The 19,971-nt window shown below is 37.8% G+C and overlaps 1 long non-coding RNA gene across 3 annotated transcripts in view; it reads left to right on the forward strand.

The window, feature by feature from the left end:
* LOC119784635 overlaps positions 1-19,971 on the forward strand; it is a 195,827-nt gene that overhangs the window by 171,957 nt on the left and 3,899 nt on the right. Inside the window, exons 3-4 of one of the 3 annotated variants that reach the window (XR_005280954.1) lie at positions 13,872-13,932; positions 17,886-18,928. This is a non-coding gene — a long non-coding RNA (uncharacterized LOC119784635). Of the gene's footprint in view, positions 1-13,871; positions 13,933-16,928; positions 18,929-19,012; positions 19,154-19,971 lie in introns of those variants that run through there. The other 2 variants (XR_005280952.1, XR_005280953.1) reach the window with 2 other exon arrangements.

Consider the following 19,971-nt stretch of genomic DNA (forward strand, 5'->3'; position numbering starts at 1 on the left):
GATTTAAAGCAGCAGTACGTAGCACAGCATTTATGATCAGAACCGTGTCTGTGTCTGACAATTAATGTGACTTCAGTCTGTTTTATGGCCGGATTCATACGGGGTCTGCCTTTCATAGTGATGATAGAAGACAGAGCGAGCATAAATAAGAATATACATATGTGAAATCCATAAAGGTTCACCGAATGGTTTATATGGAGAAGGGAAGTTTGGGTGGAAGAGTTCATCTTCCACATCTGAATTGCCACAGCAGTTGTAGGACAGCTGTGGGGGTTTGTATATTGTGGTGCTTTACATGTGTCTGGAGTCTGTCATCCGAAAAGGAATCAAATGATTGATAATAATCTTATTTTTTCCTCTGTAAAATACATTTCCATTTCAAGAAAATGCATTTTGAAATGCAATGCACAAAGGGATAATTGTTAAAAATGTAATCATTCAAAGACTATAATTTGGATTGTTGTCTGTACTGTATAAGCCTCTTTACCTATACACAAAAATACTACGTTTTAATTTATCCCTTTTCAGTAGAATGTTTCTAATAGATATAAGTATGAATAAATCTGGTGGTTTCTTAATAATCTTTTTCATACATTACTACCAATATAAGTAAGCAACAAAAGGGTAAAAATGGAAGGAACGTCTCTGAGTGTGAGTAACATTTCATCCAAATTAACCTCAAAGTAATGTGGAAAAAAAAAACGGAAATTAGTTTTTTTGTGTTTTGATAGCTTAAATATTAAAATTTATCTATTACTAAAGACATTTAGCAATAACGTGTCTGTCTAATTTTCAGTTTAACAATATGCATACCAAAAGCAAATAATAATGTTTTGCTTAAAGAGGCAAAACAGAGATTTCTAATGATACTGCCATCTGCGACCAAAACATCGAACTGCAGCGCTCTTCTGCTTGTTTTCCAAGCGTGCACTGGTACTTGATAAGTTTTTTTATTTATTTTTTTGTACTTTGTTTGCCTTACCTAGTGTTGCCATTGTGTCTGAGTTGAGCTGACTGCCGGTCGCTTCTGATTATACAGAAAATCCATCTTGAATATAACTCATCAATTGTTGGCTAGGCTGGACCCATTTAACATGAATTCACTTGACGTCACATATGCACAGGCACTGAACTAGTGAGATGTCAGTCTCCTCAAACGATGTCTTGGTCATAAAGGGTCAAATAAAAAAGCTGTTGTACAGATATTTTCAAGTAAAACTTACTAAATTTCTCTTTAAACTTGGTTACACAAAACTTCCAAAGATGTTATGTATGCTTTTCATGACTAGCGTCTCTATCGCCTTTAAATCTGCTCATATACCTCGATTCACATTTCAAAGTTGTTATTTTATGAAGGATCGCTGTTTGACAGAGTCTATTCAGAGGATCTGGAGTGGCTGTGTGCATTGAAAATGTTAAAATGGCAAACTGAAAGTAAGACAAGCACACTTAACCTTGTAGTTACAGTCTTGTTAGTATTAATCATTAAGCTGACATGCTGTATATGTTTGCTGACTGTAAAAAGATTCATGGAAAAGTCAATGCTATTATTTGAAGCAGCAACATCCTTTCTGTGTTAAAAATAACATAAACTAAAGCAATGTTTCTCGTCACCTAATCTACTATATATGTATATATATATATATATATATATATATATATATATATATATATATATATATATATATATATATATATATATATATATATATATATATATATATATATATATATATATAGTAGGTAACCCCTATCCATATATATGGTAACCCCTATCAGTGGGTTCCCATGTTGGCGTGAATCACCACCTCCAGGAAAAGCTGTTCCAATGTAAACTAGAGGTTCGCAGCAGTAATACTAGCATGCGTGAGAACCAATGAATAAGATGATCCCCTGTAACTTGAAGCCCAAAGAAGATCATTCTCTATACCTTTAAATAAGACAACACATCTGTGTAAATATGTGCATGTTTATTGTAAGGGTTTTAGAAAAACCTAGCCACTATTGTGTAATTTTCTTTTCAAAATACTGATGATGTACTCATTTACTTACCTGCTGGTACTATGTGATAAGTTGAAGCTGATCCTGAACCAGCTCTGGTGCCTTAAACTTTTGGCCACCCAATCATCGGTCCCTGCCAGGCCATCCCAATGAAAATTGTCTGGCTAAGCCACCTAATCTAATGTTGGAAAGACAATATACAGTACTCCTTGGCAATTTGCATAAAAACATGACATTCAGTCCTGATGCTTTGAATGCAACTATAAGCTCTGGAAGGTAGAACTACAAAATAGCTTTTGGCTGAGTTCTAGCTGTATTGACTAATATCAAGTGAGCTTTGATTCTTTTAACCTTTTACAAAATCATTTTAACTGAAGAAATTTGAAACATAATCTTAACTACTTAAGTATGAATGTTTCCTGTCATTTTCAATTTCTTTTTTTAATTTTTGCATTCCTTGTACTTCTTACTTTCATTTATAATTATATCTTAATTTTCATTGGGATAGCTCATATAAATATTTGGCAATTCTTTATTGCTGCTAATTGGACGGCAGTCAACTAAGAAAGATTGCTTCCTATTTGGTTAAGCAATCAATTAACAGTGTTGAAAGTGTGAATCTGCTTTAAAGCTTAATGTTACACTAATTTTAAATAACTCTGAACTGGTAATCTCTACTTTATCTCTACTTTAAAATACTTTGACCAATCAACTAAGCTTAATAAAGTTTCACTAAACCTGTTACTTCAGTTGATTTCTAAAAGCACAAAAGTCAGCGTTTTAACGTTTTGGCATCTAGATCCCCTTAGAATCATGCAGCCATTCAAATAGTAAACTAAGATTATTTACCGTAACATTTGTTATTAAAAGATCCTTACTTTATTAATAAAAGTTAAAAGTTGAGATTCTTAGTTTTTCCACAAAAATTGGTACATTTTTGTCTTTAAGCTGATTGTATTGTCAGAGCTTTAATTCAAACAAAGGTGGTCCAGCAGCCACAGAAGGGATCAATGTGATGTTAAGATCTTAAGCACCAAAATTATATAGTTGTAATCATTTGAAAAGAGTTGGCATGAATTACTTTAAAATAACAACCTACATTAAAAAGCTAAAGGAAGGATTATAAAGGATCACTTACTCACTTTTTTTTTTATTTTGTAAAACTTCTGAATTTCAGAGAACTGGATACTGGAGATTATTGTTCAGTCAACATGACAACATTGTGTCTCTCTGTCCTTCCTTTTTCCTCTCTAACCATCAGCTGCACCGTCCACCTTTCATCAGGCAAGACCATTGATCCTCCACCTGGCAGGGGGTCCTTTCAGTATGCAGCCTAATGTTCTCATTATGTTTCCTGCATGGCCCTTCTGCTGATGACTGGCTGATTACCATCTCATTAAGAGGCATGGCCAGGCGGGGGAGAGAAGGACCTGTCACAGTTTAAGGAGCTCATCAGAGCTCAGAAAAAATACAAACTGGAAACTTGCTTCATGTCTAATGATACCTGAAAGAGATTTATTTCTTTATAGGAGAAAATGGCCAGGAAGTACACTGACTGGGAAATATTAAATGCAGTTATTGAAAAACTTTTTTTGTTGTAAAAATAGACTGGATAAGCTCAGACTCATAGCTAGTCAGTTTGATCCAGATAAATGGTTCATAAGTCTAAATCAAGACACTACCAATTAAAGCAGTTGTAAGCAGACACCATGCCGTATTTCTGAAACAGACGAAACTAAATTCTACCTTGATGCAGTGTAGTTTAAAAAAAAAAAAAAAAACCTTTTTATATACTGCTGTTTTACTCCCTTTAGAATGTTGCGGCTATTAATGCACTTTGATTCACCTAATCTTTTTCAAGGTTTATGGATGAATCGTTTTTGACACTTGCATGTTTGTGGGTCTGCATGCAATTGCATCTTTATTCCTTCATCAATGTGTGTTGGGTTTTGGGGGGGTGGTGGGGGTGAAAACCCCAAGGTAATCTGAGGCACAAAGGCAATGTCATTATAGACATGGGAGGACATTATTCTAAAATGGCAAGTGATGCAGTGCTGAGACAGTAGATAAGGTGAAAAGGAGAAAATGTGAAGAAAAGAGAAAAGGAGACACTGAACGCTTGAATTTGTCATGGACAGATAAAAACAGACCAGGCAGGAGGATGCTACGATAGGGGTGTTGTTTTTTTTCCTCTCCCTCTTTTTCTCTCATCCATCAGTCGTTCACTGAAACGCTGCTCCCTCTCTTTCTGCTCTCCTCCTATTTTTGAGGTTTATCTGACGTACAATGAATGCTGCAATTTTATCTGAATAGACAAAGCAGCGGTGACATGCTGCTTCCTTCTGACGATTGACCTTGAAGCCGTTGAAGGGAAAGAAGAAAAATTGAAGGAAATCTAAAAAGAGGGACATAAGAAGAGTGGTTAAAGCCCATCTGTTTACTGTGGACCTACCGGTATATATGAATTAACTAAAAACTGCTTATTCTACATATGTTGCTTATAAGACAACGATATGTCACTTCTATATTCTACCCACAAGAACTCATTATGTATTTGATCACTTAACTTTACTTAAAATTAAATTAAAAAAGGACTCCGTAATGCCAAAAATAAACACCTATACAATAACGGTAAGGGTTGCAATTCAATTTCTATTTGTAGTTACCTTATTCATTTCAGCTTTTAATATAATAACAAGTTCAACCACTGTCTTTCTTTTGAAAATTTAACACAGAAACAATTAGATTCAATTGAAATCAAGTCATACACAATCCAGTCCTTTTCATTGACAGTCATAAAACTTAGAGTTCCATTCAGTGTGTTTTTCACCCACAACACATCTTCGAAAACCTGCAAAACAAAACAGCAGTCTGTAATTGGATCTAGTACTCTATACATGTAAAGCATTTGGTGACAGTTGAGAAGAATAGCTTTTAACAAGAGGAAAACCCTCGGTAAAGCTCAAGGATGAGCTGTGATCTGGCAGTCATCAACTTAGCTGGGCTGAATATCTGCCAAATGATAAGAGTAATCACATTTGTAGATTTGAATGGAGATGTAGACAATTTTATTATATATTTAAAATTACATATTCACCAACTAAACATGTAGCCAAGTATATCCAGAAAAATATCTAGCTAAGAGAACCAATTGTTTACATAGACCAGAGGTCAAGGATTAGTGTACCGTTTCCGGATCCGGACCCACCTGCTGGCTAATCCGGACCCACCTGATTGAAAACATTTATAAATTACTGCATGTTGTCCGATGGCAGTGTCTAATTTCACTTGCGCCAGTTCCCCTGCTTGTAAAGCTGGGAAATCCAGCTTTGGTGTGTTTCCATTTTGAAATATTGCATCAAAAAAGCTTGATAGCAATGGCAAAATAAAAATAAAAAAACTCCCTCAAGGTTGCAAAACAGCTTTTACGTTCACTTTAGGTGTTTTTGGGTTTTGCCAAGTATCATTAATGTCATGAAATGAGGACAGATGGACCCAGTATTCAAGGAGAGACAGTCAGTAGGCAAGTTCAAAATGTTGATTAAATGAAGAACAAAACTAAAGGAGAGCTGCTAGGATCTGTTTGGGGGCGGGGCACCACCCAATCACTGACACTCTGTTAGTGGGAGAAACACAGGTAAGTGACCACGATTATCTGACAGAAGATGATTATCTAAATTGGTCACTTACCTGGTTTAACAGTCCAGTCCAAGAATGTCCCCAGTGCTGCAGTTCCAGAGGTCTTCCAGGAAGCCGACCCTGATCAGGGATTCAGAACAGACAGGAACAGACAGAACAGGCAGGATCCAGGATCCATCTAGAGCTTCCAGGCAGGTTCAGAGTCTGAAAGGGTCCGGAAGCGTGACCAGGTGGTCACGCACAGGAGCAGACAGGATCAGGTGCAGAGGAGCAGGCTCAGTGGCAGAGGGTAGCAGAGACAGGACTTGGAACCAGAACTTGATGCAGGACCTTTAAACTGGTCTCCTCCTTGTAGCCAGGCTTACTGGGATAAAAACTGAACCTCCCAGTGTATAGAGCCAAAAACCCTGAGGACTCAGCAGCGGAGGAACAGTGGACGATTAGGAGACGAGACAGACACAAAAACCTTCTTCCACTGGCCGCCAGGATCCAAAACACTAACCATGAAATAAAGAGAACCGACAGACTAGCAGAAAAACAAACAATGATCTGGCCCCAAATTCACAGGCTGAACAGAATATAAACCAAAGGAAACAGGTGAGAGGAATAAATGATAATTGAGGAAGGGAGGTAAAAACGACAGGTGAAAGAAATTACCAATTTAGGGAGAGCAAACAGGCCAGATCATGGCAAATAATCTGCAAGATGCAAGCTGGAAACACTTCTATCAAATCAGTTCTGACATAGCAAACTTTTACCTAACATAACTGATTAGCTATTTCTGCGTTCATCTTCCTGGATGTTTCTTTAATGCTCGTAGACATGGCTGGAGAAAGCATTGCCATTACTGCATGACGTCAACATAGGAACACATTCATTATAGCTTCCCATCATCACTTTTCTGTAGTCAGTACTAGATTGCATCTTCTACTTCTTATTTATTACAGCCATGTGTGACGAGATAATGTGGACGACAACAAATGAAAACATTACAATTTGTGGTGCTTGGTTAATTCTCTTTAAACCAAGCGGAAAGATCATAAATTCACAATTGCTTAAGTTGGTTGAAAATTTGCATGTCAGTTGGGTGGACACAAGGCTAATGAAGGCACTTGAGTTAGCTTTGTCAGGTCCTTTCCAAAGGGGTGACCATTGCACCTTCAACACCTCATTTATTTATTTCATCATACCATTTGGGATCAAGAGAACTTCCCAATTCCATCAGAAAACCTTTAGATTACCTGAGTTTATCTTACTAAGTGCCTTTACTTCCAAACTAAACGTTCTTGAGCATGATTTTTTTTTTGGTGTTTGTTGTTCTTTTAACAATGTAACTTTGTGTTTTATTATGTAACGTATTTTACTTGTTGCTGTGTCTTGGCAAGGGCTCCTTGAAAAGAGTTTGCTAATCCCAATGGAACTTTCATGGTTAAATAAATGTAAAAAAAAATAGGGATGTCAGCTTTTTACAACTAGGTGTTTATTACATTTGCTGAAGAGAGATGTGAGCAATTTTTGTTATAGGTGGTTATGGGTTTAATGGTTAATGTCCACGCCATTAATACTTTAGATGAGCCATTCAAGAAAGATTGTATATAAAGCAGTAAATATACATTCTCACATTCTTTTGTTTGTTTATCCATGGTTAAACAAGGAAAACGTCCTCTTATATAAAAAAAATACTAAAATATTTCACACTGATGATTGAAAGGACTGTCAATCATGTCATCCTTTCAAAACTAAGGAAGCAGCTGCCTGATGTTACCTGGAGAGGACGTGTTGATCTAAACACACTTTGGCACACCACAGTTCAAATTGGAGGAGTGCACATTGAAGAAGAAAGGTTGTTTATATATGGGCCACAACTGGCAACTTCACTTGTGATAAAACATCACCTGAAGCACTGACATGGTCCCTGAAAAAGAAAATTAATAGACATGCTCTGACATTCTTTCAAAATCATTTGGTTGTTCTGGAAAAATAAAGTAAGAGACATACAGTATGTAAAGAGAACTTTTTGTGTGTTTACATGTTTATTACTTTGCTGAACTGGTTTGTTCTGTTTTATTCATCAACCAGCTCCGACTGAATTAATTTCAAATCAGTTGTTTTTATTTGTATAGCAGTAATTCTCTACACTACACTACTACACAAATTCCTCTCAAATGAATCAAACAGGTAGAGTCTAAGTCATGTACTGTACATACATTCTAATCGATTAGTTTACCAAAAAATGCAGCCAAGTTTAGCTTATTACTTGGTTGAAAAAAACCTTTTAGCATAAGGGAATCAGGAAGATTGCATATATATATATATATATATATATATATATATATATATATATATATATATATATATATATATATATATATATATATATATATATATATATATATATATATATATATATATATATATATGTTCTATACATTAAAGGGATAGTTCGGTATTTTTGACATGAATCTGTATGGCATCCCCATCACTAGTGTCATGCAATCACACTGACTTACCCCTGGCAGCGTCCTGTGAGCAGAGTTCTCGTCCAGTTTTGGTCAAGCCGAAAGTAGTCCGGCAGGTTTGCTAGACCCAGCGAAATAAAACGTTTCTCTTCCCAAAACATTATGTGTTCAAAAGAGTGATATTTTTGCATCCCAAAAACATTGTAGTGGAAAAAGTCACATGTCGTTATCACTTGGTCCTATTTTCTCTCTGTTCGTATCAGTGCGCGCCGTCATTCAGACAGCGAGCTCAACAACAGCCAGATGCATGTCTCCCTCCGCCTAGCTCCTAGCTGGGCGGAGGGAGACATGCATCTGGCTGTTGTCAGGTTAGTAGGCCCTAGCTGTCTGAATGACGGCGCACACTGATACGAACAGAGAGAAAATAGGACCAAGTGATAACGACGTGTGACTTTTTCCACTACAACGTTTTTGGGATGCAAAAATATCGCTCTTTTGAACACATAATGTTTTGGGAAGAGAAACGTTTTATTTCGCTGGGTCTAGCAAACCTGCCGGACTACTTTCGGCTTGACCAAAACTGGACGAGAACTCTGCTCACAGGATGCTGCCAGGGGTAAGTCAGTGTGATTGCATGACACTGGTGATGGGGATGCCATACAGATTCATGTCAAAAATACCGAACTATCCCTTTAAAGTGGCACCATTGGCAGCATATTGGTCTCTTTCTCACATCCTGATTAATGTATGTTGTTGTATTTGCTGTTGCATTACTATTAGGGAGTCAAATATAAAATGCAAACAGGCTAATTGTATTTTTACTTTTATATATTTTTGCTTAAGCTGATAATGAAGCTATTACACCTGGTTAAAACTGAATACATCCTGCCTATAACTGACAGGTAAATTAGGAATGTCACTGAGCCTCCTTTGTGATGGGTGTGTGACTATGTCCAGACAGTGATCTTTTAATCTCCTAATGTGAGAGGAAGCATAATCTCACATCTGGAAGTTCTACTACTCAATAATTGCAGATCTGTGCTTAACAGAACTCCCCCCACTAAAAAAAAAAAAAAAAACATTTTGGGGAAGAAGAATGACCTGCATTCAGCCCCACATGCAGACACACTCACTTAAAGGGATGAAATCTCTGTTAATTTCACATGACTTGCCCTTTCCATACCAATTTGGGTTGTGCTCTATTCGTTGATGTTGTTTTTAATGTGACACATACTGTGACATGCATTTCCACAACAGATGGATTTATGTTTTTCTTTTCTCTGTGTACTTTTCTCCTAATTTTTTTTTTTTCCAGCCCCCCTTTTGCTCTCTGGCTCTGTTTCACTTGCTTGCAGGATTTCATCTAGACAGGTGCTTCCTGTCCGGACTTTGACATAAAATTAAACACAAGTCCAGATGTGAACAGTGTGTGTCTGTAAGCGTGCAGCTGTGTCTATGTCTAAGACAGAGGGCAAAGCTTCCCTTTTGTCTATAACCTTTTCATTTTATCACAGTTTGTGAGAAATGTGTGTGTAAAGGAATAGAATAAACCAGAAAATGCGAAAAAGGGTAATAAAGAATGTGGTGATCAACAGAAAATTTTGCTGCAAATGTACTAAACTGCTTAGAAAGATTATGCCAAAAATTCAAACTCATGCAGAGGTTTTTGTTTATTATATTGTAAAAACTTCACTTTCACACCAAACTAGATAGGAGATGACGATGCAGTATGTTATAGTTTCCATATCATAAGCACAAAACACTTGACTTCAAGTTGATGGCAGGTTAATAGCATCACAATGCATCTTTGACAGACTTATTAAATACTTTCTATGAAAAGATGTTGTTCTATTATTCTTTGACTTCATTGTCCTTGGTGCTGAACAGAGTGACTTGCGACAGAAAAGACCGAAAGAGCAGGAGAAATAAGAAAGGTCATGAGTGATGGATGCTTTGTGTGTGTCTGTCATTCCCAATTACTGAACTTTGCCTTTAAAAGCGTCGCTCAGATGCATTTTCTCATTTCTACCTCTTTGACTGATGAAGAGCAGGCTCTGACTGGGGGCGATGTGTGTTTTAAACACTGCCTCACTAGTCATTCTGTATTTACTTCAGATACAATCTGCTGCTGCTGCAGCTCCTGCTTGGCAGTATTGGACCTCTAAACTTTTCTTGATTTGCAGGTATTTCAGTGTTCCCTTATCCATCATTTCCCTTTGATAAGGATAGTTTTTTTGCATTGCAAATACAATTATGTTGAATGTCCTATTTCTTTGATTTTCAATATAGGCAACACGTATTAATACAACGCCCTTCAAAGGTTTCTGTAAAACTTTTCATATCTGTAAAAAAGAATCACAACATTTAGAGCATTATTGGGATTTTAGGGGGTAGACCCAAAATCAAGTAGTGTATAATTGCAAAGCTGTTGAAAAACTAAATAAAAAAAAATAAAAACCTTCAAAAGTATATAACTGAAAAGTGAGATTTGCATTTTGCATTCAACCCCCCTAAGCCAACGTATTGTAGAACCGGTCTCCACTGCAATTGCAGCTTAAAACTGAAACTTTGCCATTTCTTTTTTCACAAAAGAAAGAGCAGTCAGATCATCTAAAGAGAGTCTGTGAACGTCAGTTTTAAAGGCTTTCCAAAGACTGTCAAGTTTCTGCTGACATTTGACTAGGCGGCTCTGAAAATAATCATTAAAGGAATAGTACACCCAAAACATGATTAGCCTTCATTTTCTACTCACCTCCATGCTGAACAACACTCTGGAGTACTTTTTTGATATCTCAAATGCATCTGGAGATCTGGGAGACTTCTTGCTGTCTGCTGACATTCAAATAATGGAGGTCTATGGCGCCCGAGACAGAAAGGTCCACAAAAGTCCACAAAAACTTGTCAATATTCCTCCATACTGCTCGTCCAATGTAATCCAAGTGTCCTGAGTGGGTAGCATCCAGAATTTACTCGAAACGAAGTCATTTAGAACGTTTTAGAGCCTAAACAGTAGTGTATAGGATTTCCTAATAGCGCCCCCATGCGCGCTCACGATTCTACGGAAGCCGGCAGACCAAACCAGCGCATTCAGCTCGGCAAAGAACTCATGCTCTTCCTCAACACTGAAGTCCTCAGACATTTTTCTTTCGTTGTTTCTTTCTTTGCACAGGTAAACAGCACATTTCTTCTTCTACGCTTGCATTATCGGCAGACCAGACGCTGAATGCGCACTTCCTTCCGGTTTGGTCTGCCGGCTTCCGTAGAATCGTGAGCGCGCATGGGGGCGCTATTAGGAAATCCTATACACTACTGTTTATGCTCTAAAAACATTCTAAATGACTTCGTTTCGAGTAAATTCTGGATGCTACCCACTCAGGACACTTGGATTACATTGGACGAGCAGTATGGAGGAATATTGACACGTTTTTGTGGACTTTTATGGACCTTTCTGTCTCGGGCGCCATGGACCTCCATTATTTGAATGTCAGCAGACAGCAAGAAGCCTCCCAGATCTCCAGATGCATTTGAGATATCAAAAAAGTACTCCAGAGTGTTGTTCAGCATGGAGGTGAGTAGAAAATGAAGGCTAATCATGTTTTGGGTGTACTATTCCTTTAAATGGTACCCCTGCCTGAATTTTTAGGGTAATTGTTATGCTTGAAGGTGAACTTTGGCCGCACTTATAAAAGATTATTAACCAATGATCAACAATTTTTTGTTGATAAACGGTGTACATGCCATCTGTTTGGCACCCCCCTCAGGTTTAAAGGAAAAGTTCTGTCAGCAAGAGATGATCAATGGATCATTATCTATACCTTAAACTAATATGTTCACAGTGATTTCATGAACTGAGTATTAATCAGTAAAAAAAAATAAAAAATTGCGATCACATAGTCTGGGAGCAGCCATTTTTGCCCAACTATGGTAATGCTTCACTCCTGACATCTTCCGGCAGTGACGTCACGATGTGGTAAGCCTAGCGTCATTCTCCCCGCTTTAAAAACAAACTCAATAGGAACTACTAGACACCCCTGCAATAAACAACAATTATTTAAGATTTCGAGAGGACTTCACCATTGAACTTCATGAGAGCTATAATTAAACTGACAATGCCCACGTGCATGACAGTTTGATGTTGTAATAAATACATCAGGTCAAAGTGAAAAAAAAACATTTTATTTCACCTTGCCGATTCATGATCCTCCACGGACGGGGTCGTTGTTGGATTGCCAACTTGAAGAGGAAGAACTTTCCGTTGAACTTCTGGCCAGAGAAAAAAACATATCGAAGAAGAATGTTTTCAAGATGGCTTGGATGATAGCGCATTGTGACAAACACCAGATACAGCGCTGGAACTTGAACAACAACCGATACCGCACCGTGACGTCACAAACTAGTATGTGGCAGTAGTGCTCTTTGACAAACATGGATGTCTTCATTAAAGTACATTCAAATGAAATTACTCTTAATTAAAAACACTTAACACTTATTGAACAGTATGTAATAATCTATATTTAAAGTACTTTCAGAAGTTTGACTTCTGAATATGACAGGACTTTTCCTTTAAAAGGGGCTACCATATTGGATTTTTTTTCTGTTGGCTTAGCCATTTTTTTCTCAGAGATGTGATGTTACTTGGAAAAACTGACTTCAGTTGCTCTAGCCTGGGCAGCTTGTCTTTGCTGACTCTCTTCTCCTACATGTGGTTTACTTGGAGAACTACAATAAAATGATTTCTTACAATTGAAAATTAATATAAATTAGGATTTCTGTCATAAAAGTTAATAAAAATAGTAAATGCATCATTTTTTTTATTAAAAACATGTCTCTTTTGTCTGTCCAGTCTAGTATAATGATTTGATATTAGTTTTTTTTATCAGTATGTCACATAACCTAAAATTTACTTTAACAACATACATGTTGAAGAGAAAAATTATTAAAATATCTAAACTGCATTAGAACTGGACAAAATGGATTGTGCCTCATCTTTCTAGTCTAAAATAATGATTTTGCATTAATTTTGTGAGAGTGGGTCATAAGACATGAAAGTCATTGATTTCTGTTTATCAAGAGAGTTTGTTTTGGATATTTATTGACATTTCCCATGATAACCAGCATACGTGGTAGAAGGTAGGAGCCAAACAGAATCTCTGAGTCAGCAGCTCAAATTGGTATATCTCAGGGCTGCCAGTCTCCTCCATAGAACCTTCCTCTCCTTCCCTCACTCTCTCTGTCTCTGGTGAAGAGAGCTGAGAGAAATCCTCATACAACCGCTCCGTCACAAAGCTATCATTGCTAGGATTGCTTTCCTCCCTGTGTCTGTGTCACTGTGATAGTTGTCTTGGGCAGAAGAAAGTACAAAACTTTAAATTGTACTTTCTGCATCCAATAGGTTTCTGATTATTGAGTATCTACAGTAGCTTCTTATCAACTCCCCTCTCTGCCTAACCTTAGCATTATGCTGCCACCAGTACGATTCCTTATTGGCAACATAACTTTAGCATATTTTCTGCAACAAATAGCATCGTATGTGTAGGTTAATTTTGGTCTCATCTCTTCAGAGATTTTCTGTGTTTTGTAGCAAAATTTATTTTTTTATTTAGTAATACAACTATGTTTTCCCTTTCCAAGAAAGCCACATTTGTGGAGTGAAAAACTTATTATTTTTATAAATAATCTCACCTAAACTACAAATATCTGCAGGTCACTTAGCTACCATGGATCCCTCGTAATATGTTTCCCTAATTCATTTTCGGTTTTCTCTCTTTACAGATTTGCAACTGTTCCATATTCTTTAAAACCTCCAGATGGATGATAGTTCCCAAAGATGGAGGTATTGTTTTATAGCCTATTCTTGCTTTCACCTTCTCCACAACTTTCTACCTGACATGTCTGTTTCTATTCTTGTTTTTCATCATGTTGTTTTTTTATCAATATTCTCAAACACATATTTTAGTTCTTCACAGAACAACTGGATTTGCTGTATACCGTTATTAATTTTACCCAGGAGAACTCTATTGTCTAATTATGTGATTCTTCAAAACAATACAATTACATCTATCATATGCAATGTTCTTTCAGCTTGGCAATTCTACACCACTCCATGGCTATGATGAGAATATACAGACATTATGAAAATGTACTGTCATTTGTAGAATATGAAAATGGATAAGGACATTAACAGTCTTATTAGGTAATAAAATTAAAATAAAAGAAACAGGCATCTGCGTGAAACAAGACCTTACACGACATTTGTTTATAGGTTTATCATTCTTATCAGGATGTACCGAAGTTTTAAATAGTCATTTTTCAAAGCAGTTAACCATTGTACCATTTGTACATCTATATATTATAAAAAAAGATAAGTTTGGCTTATCTTACCAACACTAGGTGTAACAGATTCCTAAAATGATTTGAATACATCAATTATAATATAACTAAATAACTTTACATTTTATCACTGCTGCACTTAAAGAAATAGAAATATCATGAGAGCTGTACCACACAAAATTACGTTTTGTATACACTCTGTGTATACAAAATGACAATAAATCTGAGTCTAAATTATCAGTCTTAGTGTACTTTTCATTCTCAAATTCTGTTTAACTATTCAGTGCTCTGTATGTCACCTAGGTGGTTATTTTCTGTTGGAAATCCCTCTCTTTCACCTATGATAGTTCATACTACGGCAAAGTGGATGCCAAGGTTGGTTCTCAGCTACAGAGGAAAACAGACAGATATGATCAAATGTGTAATATTTTATCTTTGAAAAAGGTATTTTAGTGTTGCACTGCACCCACACGGATGTAGCATTTTGGGAGACTGCAAAAAGAAGTATTTGAAATAGGGTGACAAAATGAAGAAATTTAAAAGCAGTGCTTTCCATATGTATGTGAGCCAGGTCAATTTTTGAAGGATGGTGTCTAATGTCTGTCTTTCTCTCTAACCTACATGCGCCTCTATCATTTTGTTTCAATGTCTAATTCACATACGTTGTCTGGGCATGCCTGATTTTTTTTGCCACCGTTCTCATGTGTAGTGCATAGCACCGCCAAAGGGCCTGTATACATACAGTACTACAATGTGGATGTTTTGTAGTACATTGAAGCAATGATTTCATAAGTATGTCATACTCTAAGATGCAGCTCTAAGAGATTTTTTTTTCAGTTGTTGATCCATGGGGAGAAAAGGTTGGTTCTCTTGTCTAAATCTGAAACATGTTTTTGTTGGTTTTCGTAATAAAAAAAAAAAAAAAAAACATCTGCCATGGTCAACCCCAGTTGACCATGGCAGATGGCCGCTCACACTGACAGTGGTTCTGCTGGAGGTTTCTCCCTGTTAATAGGGAGTTTTTACTCTCCACTGTTGCTACATGCATGCTTGGATTGCCTTCGAGTCAATGGATTGATGTAACCAACTGATTTCCTTAGACAGAAAACTTTGAATAAGTTTGACTGTATAATGTGGTTGAATTGTCTCTTTAACCCTATAATGCCAAATGTATCGTTTCTGAAATGTTTTGCATCTGACACCTTTTGCATAATTTATTTTTACAAATTTCGTTAGAAGGGCAAATAAGGAATTCAAACCGAAAAAAAGTAATTTACTATTGTCTATCTATTGTTTTTTTCTTGGATCGGGCTTTAAAGGGTTAAGGTGCCTTTAGATTGCATGTGTGGTGCTATATAAATAAACCTAATTGAAAACTGAATTAAATATGCAGCAAATTTTCCATTTCACAATTTTTATTTTTTATTTTGGTGTATTTAGTTAAGTCTATTTTCAATAGGAAAAGTGTAATTTCAGTCGAAGACTAATATTAAGGAGTGCAGAAGCATCCTATTAAATATTTTTGATTCTACAGAAAATACATGATGAACACAGATAATTTTTTAAGGCTTATTTATCCTCAAATGTAAGTTGATAAAAAGTAAAGGAAATTCCTGTAATGTTTTTCTTAAACAGAAAGCATTGTATATATATGATTGAAAAAACCTTGAGATGTTTGAAGAAAGATCATTTAAAAGATAAAGGCTCCTCTTATTCATAACTTACATTTTTTAAGAAGCTTTCTCAAAAAAAATGTATACAATGCTCTGATGTTCTGTGTGATTATCTGCATATTTGTGTTTTTCCTTATTATTTCTGCTCAATAAGCAAGGTTAAAATGCTTCAATATCCCTGTTATTTGTACGACCATCATACTTTATATTTTCTGTGGCCTTATTTTTAAAGCAAAGAAAGACTAGAGGGACAGGTGCTATGGCAGCCTGCTAGGTTAATCTTATCTGTGCTTTGTCAGCCTCCTCACAAAACTTTAAAAAGTGTCATGTCGGCTGGCTGTAACACTGTGACACTCAACAGACATACGCAGAAGATTTGAGAGGACGGAGGAGAGGGAATAAGCGGAGATTGAGACCGAAAAAGAGAAATGAAACAAGAAGGTTGGGAGAGACAACTGTTGACAAAGGAAACACAAATGGTAAATGGCATGTACTTATATAGCGCCCTTATTCAAGTTAGGAGACTTGACCAAAGCGCTTTACACTACATTCATTCACCCATTCACACACACACTCACACACTGATGGTGGCAAGCTACATTGTAGCCACAGCTGCCCTGGGGCACACTGACAGAAGCGAGGCTGCCGTACACTGGCGCCACCGGGCCCTCTGACCACCATCAGTAGACAATGCAGGTGAAGTGTCTTGCCCAAGGACACAACGACAATGAAAGTCGGAGTCGGGGCTTGAACCGTCAACCCTCCGATTACAGGGCAAACTCCTACATCCAACGCCACTGTCGCCCTTCTGGCACAATGGATACATTGTAAAACAAACAGAAACAGGTGAAATCTCGAGCACCTTCCTCGTCCTTTCTGTTTCCACCCACTGACTATATTAAAACCATTCCCTGTTAATATATATATTTTCTGCTCATGAAAAGCTCTGTATGTGTCACGATAAAGGTGGAGTTGGTTTGTGAGGTCGGCCCCAGCAGAATTTTACGAGACAAGCTGTGCTGATATATGGCTGAAGGAGACTCCATTAAAACGCTGGACCTGCGCCATTTGGGGAAAATGGAGGTCACTCATGCTAGGGTCATGTGACACCTATAAAATCAAACTTTTCCCTAATATCTGGCCATATATCACCTCTTCCTCGTGTTTTTTAATGTTTTTTTTTTCATCTTTCTTCAACTAATATTCAAATCCTAAAAAAATAGGTATTGGGTGAGAATGACAGTTTTTCCAAGAGGTGAAATGGATAGGGAGGGGGTGGGGGGTGCTGCAGGTTGTCCATTTGTGCTTTTCCATAAGAGAGCTGGGTAATATTTAGTTTTTGATTAATGTTCCGTATCAATCTGCAGAGGAGCATAGGGAAACGATCTGTTACGGTGCACTCTTAGAAAGACAAGAACAGCTGCACAGAGATGTGGTTGACAGTCCCCTTTTTCTGTCACTGTCCTTTCACCTTCCCTTTTTTCCATCACTCCCTGTCCTTCTTGATTGAGCCTTTATTTCTCCCTTTGGGTTTTGTAATTAAAGTAACTTCATTCCTTCTTCTGAATCACCTTACACATTTAATTGTCTCTACGCTCTAGTTTTCCACCTGTCATTTTTTTTTTTGTAATGATATCACACTTATCTTGTGGGTTTCTTTCCAGCTCCTGTTTCACCTCCTATAGCAACACCTGCAAACCTAGAGAAACATACCATATCTATCCTCTACTTTCATATTCCTTACTTGTTTTGGATCCCTTCTCTTTATGTCTCTTTGGGCTAGGCCGTGTTTCCTATGTGTCTCCCCCATTGCTCCCAGCTCCCTAGGGCATCATTTCCAGGCTTCATTTGTTTGAGGGCTTTCTAATCTGGGCACTAGGACAACCTCAGTCCACCGTGCCCTCGTCAATCATCCCTACAGAGGAACAGAGAGAAGGTGAAGAAGGAGTAGAGAGGAGGAGGAAGAAGAGCGGAAGGTGATGGCATGATTAGTTATCTGTCCTCTTTTGCCCACCCTCCCTATTCCCAGTGACCACCACTCCCTCCACCTTTCAAAGCTCTCACTTCTTGTATCTCTCTTATGCAGTCACAACATCTATCTTAACTTCTTCTCTCCCTTTCCCTTCTCCTCTTCCCTGAATTTGGAGCACCTGCATGAAGCACCAGCTACCACGCTGTCCACCTCTCTGTCTATTTTTCTGTCGGATTGTTTGACCTCAGCTCCAACGGTGGTCTCTTTTGTGTCAGCGGACAAATGAGGATGACCTTTTATTGTAAAACAGACACCTATTGGGAAGGATGAAACAGACAGTGTTTAAATTAACAACAGAGAAAAGAGGAAGAGGGAGGCCTTTTCAAATGGAGGAAGGGATGGAGAGAGTGAAAAGTTTTTGAAGTTCTAATAATCATAGAACAGTGTCTGCATCAAACTAGCATGGCCACTGTTCAATAATAAAGTCCCCTACCTGGCTGGCAGCTATTGATGAACAGTGCTGGAACAGTGAGAAGCAGACCTCTTGAACGTGCCCTGGACCCATCAGTATGGGTGCATGAATAATAAATGGCGTTGACAGTGGAGGCCATAAGAGTAGACAGAGTATTATTGCACATGAAGGTCCATTCTGATTTTGATTATTTTTATTCCACGGGGCTCACAAAAGGCCAGGAGACCGTTGGTGAATATTCTAAAAGGGCACAGGGCTGAGATGGGCTTGATGGGAGGCTTTGATTTCTGGCTAATAGCCACTTCAAACAGGCTGGGATGGCTCTGAGACAGGGGAGGAAGATGACACAAGGGCTAAAGGACAGAAAGACCCGACACCAACAGTAAGTGAGGTCGCATAAACACAAGATGAACTTCATTTCACAGTATCAACACTGTGGAATAATATCGAGAACTTAACTGGGCAGTAATGTAGTTCACAGATTGCACGTAAAGAAGCAGACGGGGAAACTGATGGACCATGTGACTTAAAAGTATTTATTTAATAAGCTGGCGCAGAGCCACCGCACTGATACTGGTGGACATCTAGGGAGCTATTGTTGAGATAGGTGAGTTTTAAGTATCTTGGTGTACACCTTAACTATAAACTGGACTGGAGTAATAACCCTCTTTGTGGAAAGGGTCAGATCACACCTTATCTGACTGGGAAATTTTGGATTGCAGGGGATGCTCATACACAACCTTTCTGATTATGTGGTCGCATTAGCCATCTTTTATGGTGTGGCAGTTTAGGCAGCAGCTTATCTGTAGCTGGGGGGAAGCCGCTGGATAACATAACTAAAAAGGGCAGTCCACCCCTTTATGTCACTTGGACCCAGGGCAAGGGGTAAAAGACAAAGGGCAGTTAAAAAAAAAGTATGTCTAACAATCTATTTATGGAAGCAATGCAGAGCTCCTTCAATGAGAAAGTTACAGGATAGATGCAGAAAAAAACAGAGGATGGCCGGGTAGCATCATTCAGGATAAGCTGCAAGTTTTTAGGCAGACCTGTGCAGACACAGTAGCAGTAATTGATTCTACTGAAGATGAGAGCAGAATTAGTTTTTGAGTGTGGTGCTGAGACATTAGTCCTTTAATCCTGTAGATGGACTTTAGGTGATAGTAAGAGAACTTTGTTACTGTCATTATGTGCCTCTAGATCAGGGGTGGGCAATTCCAGTTCCTGGGGGCCGGTATCCTGCAACTTTTAGATCCATCCTTGGTCCAACACACCTGAATCAAATGGCTGAGTTACCTCCTCAGTATGCAGTCGGTTCCTGCAGAGTCCTCCCAATTATCTGATTACTTGATTCAGGTGTGTTGAACCAAAGGCATATCTAAAAGTTGAAACTGATTGCTGTTTTCTAGCTCCATTAATTGAGGCTGT

The sequence above is a fragment of the Cyprinodon tularosa genome, unplaced genomic scaffold (assembly GCF_016077235.1).
Source record: "Cyprinodon tularosa strain WSP-4 unplaced genomic scaffold, ASM1607723v1 ctg23, whole genome shotgun sequence".
Classification (NCBI taxonomy): Eukaryota; Metazoa; Chordata; class Actinopteri; order Cyprinodontiformes; family Cyprinodontidae; genus Cyprinodon; species Cyprinodon tularosa.